General features: G+C 42.2%; 2 non-coding genes across 2 annotated transcripts; one reads left to right on the top strand and one right to left on the bottom strand.

Annotated features, from left to right (window-relative positions):
- The first annotated feature begins 13,464 nt into the window (after nt 1-13,464).
- Nucleotides 13,465-13,535, top strand: Trnag-gcc. Its single transcript has one exon. It is a non-coding gene; the product is annotated as a tRNA-Gly (tRNA).
- A 251-nt stretch (nt 13,536-13,786) lies between these two features.
- Trnaa-cgc lies at nt 13,787-13,858 on the bottom strand. Its single transcript has one exon. It is a non-coding gene; the product is annotated as a tRNA-Ala (tRNA).
- Nucleotides 13,859-18,078: the final 4,220 nt, after the last annotated feature.

The following is an 18,078-nucleotide window of genomic DNA, read 5'->3' as shown; positions in this document are numbered from 1 at the left end:
CTTTACATTTTAATGTGAATGTTTGACCTCACATCCATTCCTTCTCCTTGGGCTTCAGCATCAATTATCACAGAATGGTTAGGCCTAACTAGCACTTCATAACAAATTTGAAGAATAAGGAAGTCAGGTTGATGTTAGTCACATGTGTGCTATTTATGCTTAACCGCGCTAGTCGGTTTTAAAATATCAAGTCTGAAATCAATTTCCTTTGGAATATTCACATGAGAATAGATTGATGACATGCTCACTGTATTTGTATTATAAACTTGAAACGACTTTAAGATCTTATTCTTTACTGTTAAGGAAATGTAATTAATTCTTTCCTTAACGGTAAAGAATAAGGTCTTAAAGTGTGTGTGTGTGTGTGTGTGTGTGTGTGTGTGTGTGTGTGTGTGTCACTATGGTGGGAGAATTGCCACCAATTCAAGGCTAACCTGGAGAATATAGTGAGTTCTGCCTCAAAAAACAAAAACAAACAACAAAAACAAAACAAAAACCCCAGAATATTTATTAGTTAATCGGTTAATTAAGAAAAATCTCTTTGTCCCCAAGTACATTTACAGTGTCTCTTTAACATTTAATATTAAAATTATTCATGCAAAAGTCAGTGAATTTTGGAGTAAACTGACTCAGCTTGCGTCCTCTCTGCTGTTCAACGATTGCATTGAGCATTTGCCTTTTTCCTTTAATACATTTAGTTCTACAGACATTGAGAAATGTTGTGTCAAGGCTCTTTGAAACATCATCTCCATCTTTTAGTCCTAGATCCTTCATGAGTAAAATGCTGTCTATCACACTAACAACATTTATTTTATTACTTATCAAAGTGTCTGTATGTCTGTTCACCACACGTGCGCAGGTACCCACAGAGGCCAGAAAAGAAGAGTGGATCTGCCGAGCAGAGTTATTGGCCATGCAATTGCCCCATGTGGGTTTAGGGAACTGAATCCCTGTCTTCTAAAAGAGCAGTCAGTTCCTACAACTTCTCTAGCCCTCATGCCAAGTTTTTACAAAGCAAAATGCTTGTAAAAGCACCCTGTGATCACACAAATGTCCCGAAGGCACAACATAGATATTGTTTCTGCTATCACCCTTTTAAAATAACCCCCATGCCGGATAGCTTTATGACAACCTGACACACACTACAGTAATTTGAAAAAAGGGACTCTTAATTGAGAAAATGCCCTGGCACATTGGCTTCTGGGTCTTAGCTGACGATTAATGGGAAAGGACAGAGTTCACTCCAGCTGGTCCCACTCCTGAGTTGGTGGTCTTTAGTGCTATCAGAAAGCAGACTGATTGAGTCATGAGGAGCAAGCTCATGGATAGCCCTTCTTCATAGCCTTTACTCCAGTTCCTGCCTCTAGATTCTTGCTGACTTTCCATCGGTGATGGATTATGTGAAAGTATAAGTTGCTTTTGGTCATGGTGTTTTACCACAGTAATTGAAACCCTAACAATGACACCCCAAAAAGGATACATGGAGGTTAAGAATAAGGGGGCACAAGTTTTGTGGCTACTGTGTCATTTCTCTTCCTAGTATTGCACCTGCGCTCATAATATATTGACCTTATACTTGTTATAAGCCGACAGCCCTGGGTTGCCTCTCCAATGCTGTTTGAACAGCTAACATCTGCTGCTCTGAGCTTATTAGGTGCCAGATACAGTGAGAGAGCTTTATATGCATTAGCTCATTTCCTTCTCACAACCTGTGGAAGCAATACAATTATATGTCATTATACCAAGGAAGAAAGGGAGACAGAGATGCTAACTACCTTGCTCAGGGTTACAGAACCAGTCAGAGATGAAGACAGGGTTATTTCAACTTGGACAGCCCAACGGGACTCTCATGTGTTTATTGCTGTGGTTGGAGATAGGATCTCTCTCACTGTTTCAACCTGACCCAGAACTCAACACATGCTAGCCTTGAACCCATAGCAATTCTTCCACCTTAGCCTTTCTGGTATTGGGATTAGAGAGCAAACCACTACACCTAGCTATATCATGTGCTTTTTCAACATTATACCATTTTACATTGGTTTCATGGCACTTTCCAAACCTGATGGACAATGCCTACATTTCCCGTTCACAACAGCTAGTGTAAGCCTCATGGAATCTTCAGCTTTCTCAACTGATTTAGGGAAGCACTTCCATTCAGGAAGGTCAACTGAGTTTAAGTGAACTTGTGATTCAGGATATCTATGCTATTCTTAAAGGCCATAAGAAACCACTCAAACACTATATACATAGTATATTTCTTAACAAATTTTCACATTTATTTATTTTGTCTGTGGTTAGAGGACAAATGGAACAAGTTCGTTCTTCCCTTTTACCATATGGTTTGAGGAGTTGAACTCAGGTCATCATATCTGCAGCAAGGTAGCCCCTTGTTTTGTTTTTAAATAGACTCCATGCTAACCTTAAACTCAATCCCAGGCTAACTTAACTTGTGGTGATCCTCCTGTCTCAGCCTCCTGAGTACTGGGATTACAGGTATGTACTACTATGCCTGGCTTTTATTTTCATATCTTTTAGTCCTATAATAGAGAATCTTAGAGTGGAAATGTGGCAGTGATATTTTGAAATTCCACAGCTTCCTGAAGAACTTAGGGTTTTCCTTTTTGTTTATTTGTTCTTTGTGACAGCATCTTACTATGTAGCTTTGGCTAGCCTGGAACTTATTATTGTAAATAGTAAACATTTTATGGAACATAGACTGTTTTGCAGCAGTATTAGCTTTGGATCATACTTTCAACCCTCTGCTGACTATATGTGAGGTTTAAAGAAAGTGTGTGTTTCTTCCTGTGTTAATCAGAAGGTTCTAGTTTACTTGTATTTTCTAGTTGCTGGTTGTTAATTGTTAGTTCTAGTTGAACAAAATCTAGTTTCTTATAAACACTATATGTAGTTTTACTTATTGTAACCAATTCCTTTTACAACATATTAGTTTTAGAAGTGGAAGAAAAACCACATTAAATTGGAAATAGCCTGTCTACAAAACATTGAAGTAATTGACTGAATGAAATACTTTTTCACCAGTACCATCATTTTTTTGTGAGGATATTGTATATTTTTGAAATATAGAAAAGAAGAAGAGGTCTCTAAATAACTAATAGTAGTAGTGTTGACCTTTTTTTAAAGCACATAGTCAAGAGAAAGTAGTGAGGAATGTTATGGGAAAGAGTGCAGCCAAATGGCACAGAACTGCAATGCAAACCTTGTAGTGAGCGAGGGACAGTCAAACACACAGGCAAATGTCTAAATGTAAACGACCTTTTATTTCCTCATTTTAAGGGATTGGATGAGAGCTGTAACCAAGCTTTACAAATACATGGCTTGGGCTGAGACCATACCATTTTAAACTATTCCTAGGCTTAAGTCTGGAAGCTCTAGGATCCATACAATCTAATCTTCTGCAAGCTTTGACCTTGAAAGTTTTAGCTTCCAGCTTCTGTCTGCTAACATAGACCTGGTATGTTACTGCTGAATAAACTCACCCTTTCTAGCTCTTTCTGAACTCTGGCTGGCTCATTCAACTCACCTGCTCTGACTCAAACTCCTCTCTAAGCTGACTGATTCAGATTGGCTTCTTTCAGCTTCTGACTGAATTGCTCTGCTTGGAAACACTGCCTCCGAACTCCATGAACTGAACTGCTCCAAACTCACCTGCTTTGCTCTGAACTGAGCTGAACTGCACCAAATTTAACTGCTCCAAACTGAACTGAATGGAACTGGACTCTCTATCCTTCCTTATTCCTTATCTACCCTCTCTTTCCTGTCTCTTCTGGTGAGAATAGGATACAATAGATTGGGCGTATCCTATCTCTGACTCAATCTGTCAGATCTTTCTCTGATTTGTCACTTTGTCTGTTCTTTAATTAGACATCATTGTATGGGATTAAAGGTATGCACTAAAGGTGTGTCTGTATTCTAGCCTGATCATATCTCTGTGATCCCTGGCTGAAGCAGCCATTTTGTTGACTCAAGCTATTAGGCCTGGAAGTTTTAATCAGGGAATCTTATGCAGTTTTCACATGTAAACTTCTAAGATGACTGATGATTTTGGCAGAAAAGAATCAAGGTATTTACAAACAATCTAAAAGATGGATTTACCCATCATATCATACATACACTCAGAGAAATCTCAATGGAAAATTGCTGAAGAAGTATCAATTGTATGAAATATTAACTTGTCCTCATGCAATAGGCCAATACCAGTCAATCTGGGGTTTTAAGAGTTCTACTGAATTGAGTCTAGAAAGTATTGGGTTAAAGGTGATGAATAGGGCTGGAGAGATGGCTCAGTGGTTAAGAGCACTGACTGCTCTTCCAGAGGTCCTGAGTTCAATTCCCAGCAACCACATGGTGGCTCACAACCATCTGTAATGAGATCTGATGCCCTCTTCTGGTGTGTCTGAAGATAGCGGCAGTGTATTCATATACATAAAATAAATAAAATTTTTAAAAAAAGGTGATGAATATATCAGATGAAGAGAAAGTAGTATGCAAAGAAGTTGAAAAGCAAAAGAATGCAGGTCAAGACCAAGTTCTAGGTCCCTAGGGAAGAATAGACAAAACAATATACATAAAAAGCACTCCAATCTAAGACCAGAGACCTAGAGGTACCAGAATCAGTAAGCAGGTTCCTATTGTGGTGCTTCTGGTAAGGATAAAACACATCATTCTGATTTATTATATTAGCAGTAACAAGGTATGGAGTGTTTATAGTACACCTCCCCAAAATTACACATTGAAATGCTAACCCCTGATGTCATATCATTAGAAGGTGAGGCCTTGTTTGAACACTCGGTTACCAGCTGATGGTAGGTTCTATTTGGGAAGGCTTAGGGCCTTTTGGACATGGAGTCTAGCTGGCAGATACAGGTTCACTGTCATGAATCTGGAGAGTTTTAGCCACTCTGATTCCAGCCCAAGTTCTCTCTGGTTCTTGCCTGCTAAAATGACATCATGATGTACTTGGTTACACCGTGCTCTTCCTGCTACAGTGTGGCTTCCACTTCTTCCCCACCAGGATGGACTGGGTCTTCTGAACCATGACTCAGAATGAATACTTCCTCTCTTAATTTGTTTCTGGTCAAGTCCTTGACCATAGTGATGAGGAAAAGTAACTAACAGATAAGGTAACTGTGACTACGCAGGATGAAACCTTGACAAACGAAGTAGTACTTTTTATAGAAGGATCCCAGTCCTCCTCCACTCTTCCTGCCATGATACAAGAACTCATCATTCTGTAACCAAGGAGAAGATTGGTGTAAGAACCTGACTATGGTGGCTCCAGGCTTGGACTTCCTTACTCCAGAACTGTGAGAGATAAACTCAAGCTTATTAGTCAAGCAGTCCATGACAGGTTGTGACAGCAGTACTGACAGGCCAATTCATTGCTGTTCTCATAACTGTTCTCTAGTGTTGAGTGAAGGAATATGTTCAGAGAATGCTGCTCTGGGGAGAGAGAGCCTGTACTTCTTTCACATGTAACTCATATATTGTATATTTTAAATTTAACCTGGCAACATCCAACTAATGTAAAATATCGTTAAGGTGCATTATAGGCAGAGGAAAAATATACTAAGCAGATAGCAGAAGTTTGGTTAACCCTCTTTACCAGTAATATTGTCATATGGAAAAGAAGCTAAAGATACTTACTGTGGAATAGAGGGGCAGCCATCCAAGGACAGCTGTGCCCTGAGGCTGTCCAGTTTCTATGATGAAGATATATATCTATCATGAAGGTAGAAATATTAGATATTTTATGAACATATGCCATTCTATTTCCAATGATATCCCCATGCTCGAAATCCAGTTTTCCCATCAGATTCCGAGCTGACTTTCTTCCCGTTTGACCATTAGAAGGAAAATACAGCATAGACGCAATATTGCTATTCGGGGGCGGGGGTGGGGCATAAGAATCTGGAAACCAACTGGCTGTGGGTTTTGTTCTACCTGTTCAGATTTAGAGATACAGCTTTTGTTTCAGCTTCCGTGATAGCCTGTGTTAGGCAAGGGCTGTACCACTGAGCCATCTCCCAGTCTGAGGTAGCTTCCAAATCACCCAAATGGAGTTTCCGAACTTCTAAAATAGAGTCCTCCATCCTTCATTTCCTGAGCGTTAATACAGCATGAGCAGTGACTTCATAGGCCTGTTCACCTCTTTCTGTCACAAAGGCCTGTACCCTGTATACACATATGTTAAGAAAAAAAAGCCCTCCTCAGACAACACACACACACACACACACACACACACACACACACACACACACACACACACACACACACAATTAAAAAGCAAAAGTTGGGGTTGGGGATTTAGCTCAGTGGTAAAGTGCTTGCCTAGCAAGTTCAAGGCCCGGGGTTCGGTCCCCAGCTCCGAAAAAAAAAAAAAAAAAAAAAAGAAAGAAAAAGAAAAACAAACAAAAAGAAAAAAGTTGAGGACTAGGCAGGAGCTGTGGAAGTTGTCAAGGAGAACGCTTGAAGGTAAGTATTTTTGAAATCGACGCAGGGGCTTTGATGCTGAGGTATTTTTATATTCCGAGGAATCTTCCTTTCCGTGATGGAGAGCAAACCCAAGGCCTCTGACACGTGCGACAAGCACACAGCCACTGAACCATATCCCCTGGCCCTGATTTTGCTTGCTTTGTTTGCTGTTGTTTTTCAGTCTCGCTATGAAACCCAACCTCAGACTCATGGTCTCCTCCTTTTATCCCCAAGTGCTGCAGAAAACAGATTTGTCTATATTAAAACAACGATAATACATATAGAATTTAAAACATGTATAGATAATAGGAAATGTCCGATTTAATATTTTTTTTTAAATGTAACCCAGTAAAGGTGGACTGTTCCCTCTACTTAATAGAAGAAAAATCAAGACGGAAAGGTTCAGCCCCTGCTACTCCCCCTACCCTCCGTGAACTGTGAACCCGGATCTGTTTTGTGCATTTTCTCTTTCGTTTTTGTGGTTTTTTCCATCAAAGGATTGTTTGTTAGTATAAATTGACGATCATCGATAGGCGACTTTATATACTTAGTTCATAACGTTGGCCAGATAGATGTCACATCAATATTGCATTAGGAATTACGAGAGGGAGCCAGAGAAGAAAACCTCTAGATAAGCTTTTCAGTTGTTGAGTGAGTGTGTGCAGCGCTAGCCCAGCGCTGTGGAGGCAGGACAATCAGGGAGTGGCTGTGTAGGAAGACCTTGCCTTAAAAGACAGACAACAGTTTCTTTGATCACAAGAACAATGGGCTAGGAAGAGTAGGCAACAGGAACTAAGTGTAAGCCGTAAATAGTTTAAGAGTTAAATTTTGCCAGGAACTAAAACGATTGCTGAAGCTTAGGAAAAGGGAATAGCAACAAAATTCTATAAAATAGCTAATATATTATTAATAGATTGCTAATAAAAGCTCCAGAAAATCAGTAAAGAAGCGAGAACCATTGTACAACAGAGGGCCCACCAATAGAGGCTTGAGCATTATTTTATTCATAAGCTTTGACTAGGTACCGGAAGGAAGAAACCTAAGGAAGGTTTCTAGTTTCACAGTTTGTGAGGTAGCCTGTGCTGGGGCCGGCAGGCAGGGACGCTGGAATGCTGCCGGACTCCTCCCACCTGCGCAGTCGCTCCCTTTCTCCTATTTTATCCTGGCGCCTGCTCCCCGCCCCAGCTCGCAGAGTGCCACTCACGCTCAGGGTTTGTCTTTCGTGCTCAGTGAAATCTCTCTGGAAAGGTCCTCACAGACACTCCCAGAGGTACATCTTCTGGGCGATTCCACAGCCAGTCAAGCTGACACTGAAGATGAATTATTACAATACATTTGCTTTTTAAAATTTCTCATCCTTTTTCTTCTTTGGGGCAACTCACTTGTTGCACTCAGAGGTAACCTGATGACACCACTCCTACTGGTGATAGGTTATTATCATGAGGCCACAGTCTCTCTTATTGTGTGTGTGTGTATGTGAGTGTGATTTATTTATTTATTTATTTATTTATTTGTTTGTTTGTTTACATAAAGACTCACTATGTACCCCTAGATGATTTGGAACTCACTATGCATGTAGACAAACCTCAAACTCATAGAGATCTGCCTGACTCTGTATCCTAAGTACTGGGATTAAAGTAAGTGCTACCATGTCTTCATGTCTCTATTACAACTCCTTGCCTCCTCAGAAGCTATCTCTCTGTGTAATAGTGCCCACACCGCCTATTGTTTATGTATCTGGTCTGGGAAAGCATGTTTTATTTTATGGAATTGATTGTAAGATGTTAACTGTAGCATCCTAGGTATCTCATCTCCTCGTGCATATTATTCCCTGGGTAAGGTTTTTGAAGACTCTCCTCTTGCTCTAAGATATAGACGAATAATTATAGACAAATCCATTGTGAACACCATAATGATTCACATCCTCACTGTCCCTCGGGACACTGAGGTGGTTCCCACAAGTAATACTAAAGTGAAAATAGTCTTGTGGGCATTACTGGGGGCATGAGAGATGCAACCAAGAATCTCCATTCTTGCAATAGCAAAAGGAAGCTAGCACTTGGACAGTCTGAAGAGGATTGGCCCACCTAATCTGCATGGTCCTTACATGATGAAAACATAAAGAGGTCTGTTTAAATATTAAGAACTGCAGTACGGCAACAGAAGAAGATTAAATACGTTCAACCTCATGATGCTACACATTCATAAAACCACCTCCCCCCTTTGAATCTAGCAAAATTTAGGAAAATGGTTGAAATTAGAAACCACTGCATTTTGGGAACGGACGTGTAATGTGTGGGTTGGTTTTGTCAGTTGGACCCAAACTAGAGTCATCTGGGAGGAAGAAGCCTCAGCTGAGTTGGTACCTTCATTATGGTAGCCTGTAGGCATGTTGGTCTAGCATTTGCTTGATTGTTGGTTGATGTAGGAAAACCCAGCTCACTAGGAGTGATGCCATCCTTGGGTGGATGGCACTGCCAAGTATAAGATAGGTAAATAAGCATGAGCCTAGGGCAAGCCAGTAAGCAGTGCTCCTTCATGAGCTCTGTTTCAGTTCCTGTCTCTAGGTTTTTGTCTGGAGTTCTACCCTTTCATGATGGGCTATAAACTGTGAGCTAAGATAAACGCTTTCCTTCCCAAGCTGCTTTTTGAGCATGGCATTTATTACAATAATAGAATACAAGGCAGATCAATTAATATAATAAATTGTTACAAGTACGGAAAGAGTAGATTTCCCAGAGTTGTAATTCTACATTGTGTGTTCAGATTGCTCATGGCATGGCGGTCTATGTCCTTAATCCCAGCACCCAGGAGGCAGAGGCAAGCAGATCTCTGCACGTTCAAGACCAGAAGGGAGATATAGTGATATTCTGTCTTAAACATGAACATTCAGCATTTCCCTCAGCAGTTTTGCTTGCAGGAATGTGTTCTCATCACACAAAATGGCACTAGTCCAACGTCCTGCCTGCAGCATTGTTCTTACCAAGCAACATCAGGAGCAGAGAGGACATCGTCTGCCAAGGACCAGGCGGAAGGAATGGCCAGCCTGGACGAAAAGCACTTTTCAACATCTCCACACATCTTACTGCTGTGGCTGCACTCTTCACCCCCATGCCTTGATTTCTGACTTTTAGGAAACCTGATCTTAGGATACTACTTACCGAAGAGTAATGGAAAAAGCAATGTCTTAATTCCTACAGACACTTAAAGGACGAGCACATTGCTCACTCTGTAAGGACACAGAGCCTCTGTAACGTGTAGCTGTCTAGGTTAAAGGAAAATTTTTCTAAGACAATATTTTTTCCTAGAAAAAAATATCAAAGCTTGTGGTTACACTCATGCATATTACGTCATGTGCACCACGAACCATTTCTGCTTTAAAGTAAAGGAAAGACTTGTATCTCCTGAGATGCGGTGTGGGACGAAGGCCACTTTTCAAGGACTGTGCTCTCTGATCGGTTAAATTATGAACCACAGGCATACATTACTTAATGCATAGATAGACGTGCGTGTATATGATGTCAGACACGACTTGGGAATAAGAGAGCCGTGGATGAGGCGGGTAACATTTCATTTCTGTCAAGAGATGGTGGTAGTCACGTGGCACTGAGGCTCTTAGAATAAATGCTCACCAATAAATAAATAAATAAATAAATAAATAAATAAATAAATAAATAAAACAAATGGGAATCAGAAGATGGTGTGTTCCCATGCACACCACCTCTGTAGTGCTTGGAAACTAATTCAGTTTTAGAATCAATAACAAAGCAACAATGGGGAAGAGAGAGGGGAATTGATGAGGGAGGGAGAAAAGTCAACTAGCACCTGCTAGTTCTCAGCCTGGGGACCAAGGTGATAATCATCTGCACCGAGTAGGAGAAACTGACGTGAGGAGGAAGAGCAGGGTTCAGATTCCTTTTAAGACAGAAGCCCAGAGCGGTTGACCAGTCAGACGTGCGGAGAAGTGGGAAACGCAAGCAGATGACTGCAGTGACTGCCTTCCAGGAGCCGTCTTCACATCCTCAGTGTCTGCACGCGAGAATTATACCTGGCTTCTTCATTTCCGTGCCCCGATTTTCATCCTCAGGAAAGTAGGCCTTAGGGTACTACTTGTGATTCTAAAATGGAATAAGTAATGATTTAATTCCCAGCCAGTAAAGGGCAATCCAAATGACAGGCTCCTCCATTTCCCCAGGGCTAGTTTTTAACCTGGGACAGAAATAAGCCGCGTGTATTAAATCAATACAATCACTCACAGTTAAAAAAAAAAAAAGGCATTGCTTTGCTGAGTGTATTATACCAACTACTTCTATTTTTTAATTCCTTCCTTCCTTCCTTCCTTCCTTCCTTCCTTCCTTCCTTCCTTCCTTCCTTCCGTCCTTCCTTCCTTCCTTCCTTCCGATGATATAAGCCTCACTGCGTCCCAGTGGCACGCCAACTCCATCCTTGGCCTTGGTAAGCGACCGAAGATGTTTCTGCTACACCATAAGTCCAGGTACGTTCCACTGACAGTGGTCAGGATTGTCAAAGACGTTCTCTCACATTTCACCATTTCACGCCGCCTCTGTGCTTTCTCTCCCTGTCTTTCCGTCTCAATGGGGGACAGTCTCTGTGGATCAGAGACCAGACCAGACTGTGAGTGTGTATCCACCCTCAGGCGCGGTCGGACAGCCTTGTGATATTTGCATGCTCGACCACACAGATAGCCAAATCACTGCCCATGTGGCATTTCTTCTGGATCTCCCAGGATCCCTCTGCCGTCATCCCCTCGGGGATGCTTTCTCAATTTCCTACCCATTAGCTCCTGAATCACCACTTTCCTCTTCAGTCGCACACCCATTCTAGTAATCCCGTTCTTTTTTCCTTTTGCTCTGAGTTTGAGGCAATCCCCCTGCTTTATCCTTCCAAGTGCTGGGATTACAGGTGTGAGTCATAATTCCCTTCCTATTTTTCATAAAATGAAACAAAAAAACAACGGGCTTCAATTATGACAATTTCACATGTGCATAATATATTTTGCTCATACATACATGCTCCTGTGAGCTCCCTCTCCCACACCCCTCCCCCCTTCCCCTTGCTGGTTCAGCAGCCCTGGTATCTCTGTTTACTTTCTAGTAGGATCACAACACCACAACATGCCACACCCACCTATACCCCCATATGTACACACACACACACACAGAGAGAGAGAGAGAGAGAGAGAGAGAGAGAGAGAGAGAGAGAGAGAGAGAGAGAGTCAATCTGGATTGCACGTATAAAGAAAATGTGATATTCTCAAAGTGCTCTCTCCTCTCTTAAATTTCTGGCTTACAAGATAATTAAATGCTAATAAGTGAATGGCCTAAAATGAGCTGGCAAATTGAGATGCGGGGCAAGGAAGCAATGGCTTTCCTCACTGGCTTAAAACAGCTCTGGAAAGCCAGGTCATTTCAACAGTGATATTTTCAACCACATTTCTGTCCCATTTCTCTCGTTGCAAAAAAAAAAAAAAAAAAAACAAAAAAAAAAAAAACGAACTATGGTCAAAGTAAAATGGTTTGACCTTGTTCTCTCACAGGTTACTTGGGATTGGAGCTTAGATCTTCCAGTTCTCTAATGCCTTATATTTTCTACTATTTGAGATTCTATTATTTATTTACCTTCAAGTTCTGCTGTTTACTCCCATACTCAAACTCCCTTAGATATCATATCAGTGTATAAACCCTCACATTATTTCAGTGGTTGTTTATAATCTTTCTTTATCTGCACTCGACTATTCTTACTGTCTAACATCCTGAGTTACAGAGCCATATTTCGGGTGGATAGCTTGGGCTGTTGGATGAGCTCTCAGACATTGGATGAAACAGTGGCCAGGTTCCAATTTTCCTCCTCCTGGGAGCCTCAGCTTCATCATTTCTTAAGTTGCAGTAATTTACTTCACTAGGATGAAGTCCACCCGCAACTTACTCGCCAAGCCTCTGTAACTGCTAGCACGCACTACTAGCGTAGCTTGTGTTTTAGTCTACTTTCTTTTTCCTGGAATCTTTCCTAGCTCCTCAGAGGTCCTTCGAAATTGTCGGAATTTTCCTTCCAAAAGTAGAGAGGCCGATGATGTCCCAATCCGGAGTCTTCTATGAATTACAAACACATTTTCGCACTGAAGAATATTTCCATGAACTCGTTTCTTTCTGTTATTTTATCATTATAGACCCTGGTTTGGACTTCGGCAGTGCCTCTCCCTGTGGAGACCAGGTGAAGGTTCAGACCCCTCTGACGAGTTGACAGAGATCCGGAGACTGTCCTTTCACACACGAAGCAGGAACCACCTACAGAATTGAGGTCACTTGGCCAGAGTAATGCGTCCCAGTTCTGTGGGGATTGGTGTAACAGTTTAGTGTTCGCCTAATAACTTAAGTCGTGTGAAAGTTTCTAATTCTTTATTCTTATTTCTATTCCCAATCCCTAAAAAATTTCCACTTGTCTGACTATTTAAAATACATTGATAAAATTAAAATGGGTGACACACACACACACACACACACACACACACACACACACACACAACACATGAATGATCAAAATATCTGTAAATAGGCTGGTGATCATGTAATTGTATGTAGAGTATACATACACTTGTATCCTTTGCCAAGAACAAAACCAAGCAACCACAAACAAACAACCCCCCCAAAACCTCATAAAGTTTAACGAGAGTTAGAATAGTAAGAATTTTAAAATGCTAATATTTTGCCAATATTTAATGATCATTGAATTAAGAATTGTCTGCCATGCCAGAAACCTTTTCTGCCCTAAGAGTCTGATTGGTGAAACTCACCTATCTTCAATACAGTGTATGTGAGATTAAAAACTTAAGAACAAAAGAATTCCATTCCTTTTTCTGATTTTTTTGAATATGAAAACACATAATTGATGAGAGAACAGCTCATATGAAAATGTATCCTAGTATAGGATAAGAAAAGGCAATTGTTTGTGCTTGCATTGGTGGTTCAGTGGTAGAATTCTCGCCTGCCACGCGGGAGGCCCGGGTTCGATTCCCGGCCAATGCAGTTCCCCTTTTGTTTGAAATCTTGTTTTTCTAAAATATTAGTATTATCGAGGAAAGAAACTATGAATCTCCCTTTCTGACATTTCCGTTTTACTTGTTTTTCCAGCAATTACTAGAGCCAGTTTCCCACACTTTGCAGACTTTTCGTGTTTGTTGTTTTGTTTTTCGGTGTTCTGGTGGTGGGCAAAATGTACAAATCACTAGTGAAAATCTTTTCATTGAGAAAGAATAAAAACGAAACTTACGGCTGCCTGGAGATGCCGGGGATTGAACCCGGGACCTCACACATGCGAAGCGCGCGCTCTACCACTGAGCTACATCCCCCAGCCTGAAGCAAGCTGCTTCACATGCCTACTTATACAATGTACTGAACGCCGCTCTAGCCCAAAGACTGCTTGATTTGGGTAGATTCTACTATCCATTTCTTTTTTGTGCTCCCTTCTCGGGCTCTGTTCCTAGTCCATCTGAACCGATCCCGTGCAGGAAGCTGGCAGCTAAACTCAGCAGTTAGCCGAGTCGCAATGAGGCGGTCAATGCCAGGTTCCTTTCGGATCCCTGAGCCTTGAACCGCCAGAGGGGCGGGACCGTGCCCCGCCCAGCTCCTGGGCCCTACTGCGCAGGCGCCGGGAGATCCCAGCCTTGTAGCATAGGTGCTGAGCTTTTCCTCCAGCTAGGTTACAGACTCGGACCTTTACAAGGAGGTTAAGTTTGCCGGTCCGCCGGGCAAGAGGAAAGGAACTGTGGACACCATTCAGGTGACTCAAGAGACCTGTTGCTGCATATACCTGTCTCTTCATTTAAAGCTTTTGTGGATTTATCTGGGTATCTGCAGTTTTGGAAACCCCCTGTGTCTCAGGAAAACTACTTTAAAAGTATGGTTTACTTAGTGACTGTAACATTTCTGCTCTGCCGGTTGGAGGACCAAATTCCCGTAGATGTTTTTTTAGATGGAGGTTACAACCAACTCTTGCAGCAGAAAATGACTTTGCTATTTGCTCCTCTTTTGCATGATTCTCAACCTGAAGCAAAATGACGCTGTCCCACTTCTTGGTGGCTAAGTGTTGTCTAAATGTTAGGGTAGGGTGGAGAACCTGCTCTAGACGGGCTCTTCATTCCTTTGCTATTCACGCTTTGGGGCAATTGGACTGACTGAGGTATGTATAAATAGTTGAGAGACATACTTAACTCTTTTAATCTCCTCGGCCTTCCCTGACCAAACCTCGCCTTCGCCCTAAAGTTCCAGCTGGTTGGATGCAAGCTAGATGATTCGATGCACTATATCTGAAATGACGTGTGTATCTCTTCCAGGTGCATTTAAAACTGCTTCCTGGTGAGGCTCAGTGGTAGAAACTTCAGACACTAATGGTAGCAGCGTAGGTATATGATATAGGCAAAGCTGTCTCACGTTGTTTCCATTCAACCTGTTAGGCAGAGGCCAAAAAGCTGCGGCAGAATGAAGGCCAGAAGTTTCCTCGCCCTTGGCTTGTGCCCGGTTCAGCCTTCTAAAGGGCAGAATGGAAATCAGAAAGTACGTTAAAAGTCACTGGGTAAACCACAAGTGTCATAATCCCACTCTGCGTTAAGAATGAGCAAATGACCATGTTAGCTCACAACGACTTAACATACGATAACTCTGATTTTGTTTTTAACTAGAACAAGTCACACTTGGATCTAATTCAGCCATAATAAGGAGTGTCTCAAAAGAAGGAGTTGGGGAAACCAGCGCACACTTATCAAGGAGGTTTGCCCTATACCCAAGAATATCCCTGCAGTCCTTCTCAAGACACTAGAACACACATTTCTTCCTTTCTTCTTTTTTTCTTGTATTATTCTCTCATATATTACATCCAGACCACACCTTCCCCTCCCTCGCCTCCCCCCAGTGTCTCCTCGACAACTTCCCTCTCCCCCATCCATAACCCCCACCCCACCCCCCCCCCCCACGCACACAACCTCTCCTTAAAAAGGAGCAGGCTCCCCAGGGACATCCACCAAACATGGCTCCAATAAGCTACAGTAAGACTAGGCTCATACCATCACATAAGACAAGACAGGGAAAGACAGCCCATAGGAAGAGAAGGGTCCCAGAAGTGGTCTCCACTGTTAGGATTCCCACCAGAATACCAAAGGAACACACAGTTCTTAAATTGATTCTGAATCAGAAATTGGAGACAGCAAGAGGTCTCTACCTCAAGGTTTGCACAGGGAGAACTGGGGAGGATGAACGTTTTTCCGGTAACTCGCTCAGGTATTCTCCTTAGGATCCCTTTCCTCCACTTTCTGCTGATTTAGCTACTACAGGAAACCTTCCCTTCTTTCTCAGTCAATTCTGATTTGCTTGTTTGCTTGTTTGTTTGTTTTGGCTTCTAAGGCAGAAGCTTAATAATAGTGTAGGCTGGTCTTGAACTTGGGACAATTCTCCTATCTAGCGAGAGTTGTGTGGATAATAGAATAGGCACATGCTGCAAGCCTGGCTCTCAGTAATTCTGAAGATTTCGGAGCTGAGACCAAGGAAGCCTCATCTTAAATGCTCCTTCTCCACGTCCACAGATTCTTCGGCTGAAGCAAATGAGCCCTGACTATAAAACCAGTGGAGGGTTGGGGATTTAGCTCAGTGGTAGAGCACTTGCCTAGCAAGTGCAAGGCCCTGGGTTTGGTCCCCAGCTCCGGGGGGGGGGTAGTGGAGACTGTGGTGTCGCTGGGTGGTGTCGCTGGCCTGGCTTGGCCCAGGTGCGTAACTTGAACTTACTGAACGATTTTAGCACCGTGGTTGAGGGAGAGATGAAAAAGGAGGCAGGTTTCAGAAAGCTCCTTGGCTCTCATCAAGATGAGTTTTGTGTGCAAATAAAACTGCCCCAGTAGCCTCAAAGGTTTAAAAAGGCTGATCAAATATCGCTAACTATATAGAATTAAAAAACCCAAAGCGAACTAACCAATGGAACAACCAAACCACAACAGCAAAACCAAACTGAGGTGCATTCCAAATTCTCTTTTCACTTTATTTGGGGGGAGGGGGGCAAGGTCTCACTAAATTGCCCAGGATGGCCATGAACTGTGCAGCTCAGACAGACCTTGAACTTTCAATCCCCCTGCCTCAGTCCCCCAAAGAGCTGAGTCTCAGGCCTACGCCACTAGAAGCAGCTCAAACCTCCTTCTGAAGGAAGTGGTGTTGTCTCTGGTGCTGTGCTCACTTATCGTGTCAGATCTTGGCACTTGTGTACTTGCAGGCACTATACAATCCTCTCTCAGAGCCAGGTACAAGTCGCTGTATCCATCTCAGTCCAGGAAGTGGCTCTCCCTCCTTATTCCTAACTGGGCCTTGGAATCTGGAATCACTGGGACGGCTTTTGAAAAACAAAACAAAACAAAACCAAAACCCAAACAGTTGTTTGTTTGTGCCTAAACCTGGACCAACTGAGTTAGATTCTCTAAGGATGAATACAACAGCATTTTTTTTTTTAATCATGGGTGTTCACATATACACATGCCTATATTTGATAACAAATCCACGTATCATGTGGACTTGTATCACGTGATTGGTATATATACACATCATAGAATGACCACAGGTTCATTAATCCATCAAAGCCTAGGTCATATTTTAAACCCCAGAACTTATTCATTTTATAACTGGAAACTTATACTGAGTGTCCAAGTCTCTCCGTCTTCCTCACAGCAGTATCTTTTACATTTTTTCAGATTTCCCTGGGTAGCTCAGGCTGACTGTAGCATGCCTTCCATGTCCACAAGCGAAGCTTAACACGAAGTGGGTGGCTCTCAACCTTGGCCACATTTTAGGATCATTAGAAAGGCTGTAAAACTAGACAAATGCTTGGATCTCATCCACAAATGCTCTCACTCAATAGGTGTAAGGGTGGCCTGGGCATAGATGCTCGACAAGGCTACCAGGTAAGCCAAACATGAGTCGAGGTAGAGTATCGTTGCATTCAAGTTCTTACTTTCTCAAGTTCGTCACTTTGCGTGTGAGCATCCAAGGCTGCCATCATTCTGAAAGTGGAAGGCTCATTGCCCAGAGCTCCCCCACACTCAGGAATTAGTGTGGCTGGAGGATGGAGCTGACTCATCCCAACTTCAATTCCTTATTTTCCTTCATGTAAATTCAAACTTGGTGGAGGCAGGTGTGTTTGTGCTAAAAATGAGCACATCGTATCCTCATCTTCTGTGCTCCCTACGCCACATTCTTATGGATGGATTCCTTAAGTGGATGACCCCGCTGATTCACTGTGAACTTGAAGGCTCAGGAAGAGGCTAGGCGATGGGTGGAGGGAGTGCTGGTTGTACTTGGTACCCAGTATGCTCCGTGCTTGTAACTTTCTCGGTTAAAATCTTGATGGCTTTACACAAGCAGTTTTTCAATACACTATTTTTGTTCCTCGGGATCATAACTGTTAGTAATTCTTCACCTCCATGGTTAATTATCATTAATAACAATCTGAGGGCCAAGAAAGCTGCTGATTACATTTATTACAGAGGAACTTAATAAACATTACTCTTTTTCAGTACGTATCCCAAAGTGAGAAATT

This window comes from Rattus rattus, chromosome 5, assembly GCF_011064425.1.
Source record: "Rattus rattus isolate New Zealand chromosome 5, Rrattus_CSIRO_v1, whole genome shotgun sequence".
NCBI lineage: Eukaryota > Metazoa > Chordata > Mammalia > Rodentia > Muridae > Rattus > Rattus rattus.
The sequence above is the reverse complement of the archived record's forward strand: the minus strand, read 5'-3'. Positions and strand labels throughout refer to the sequence as shown.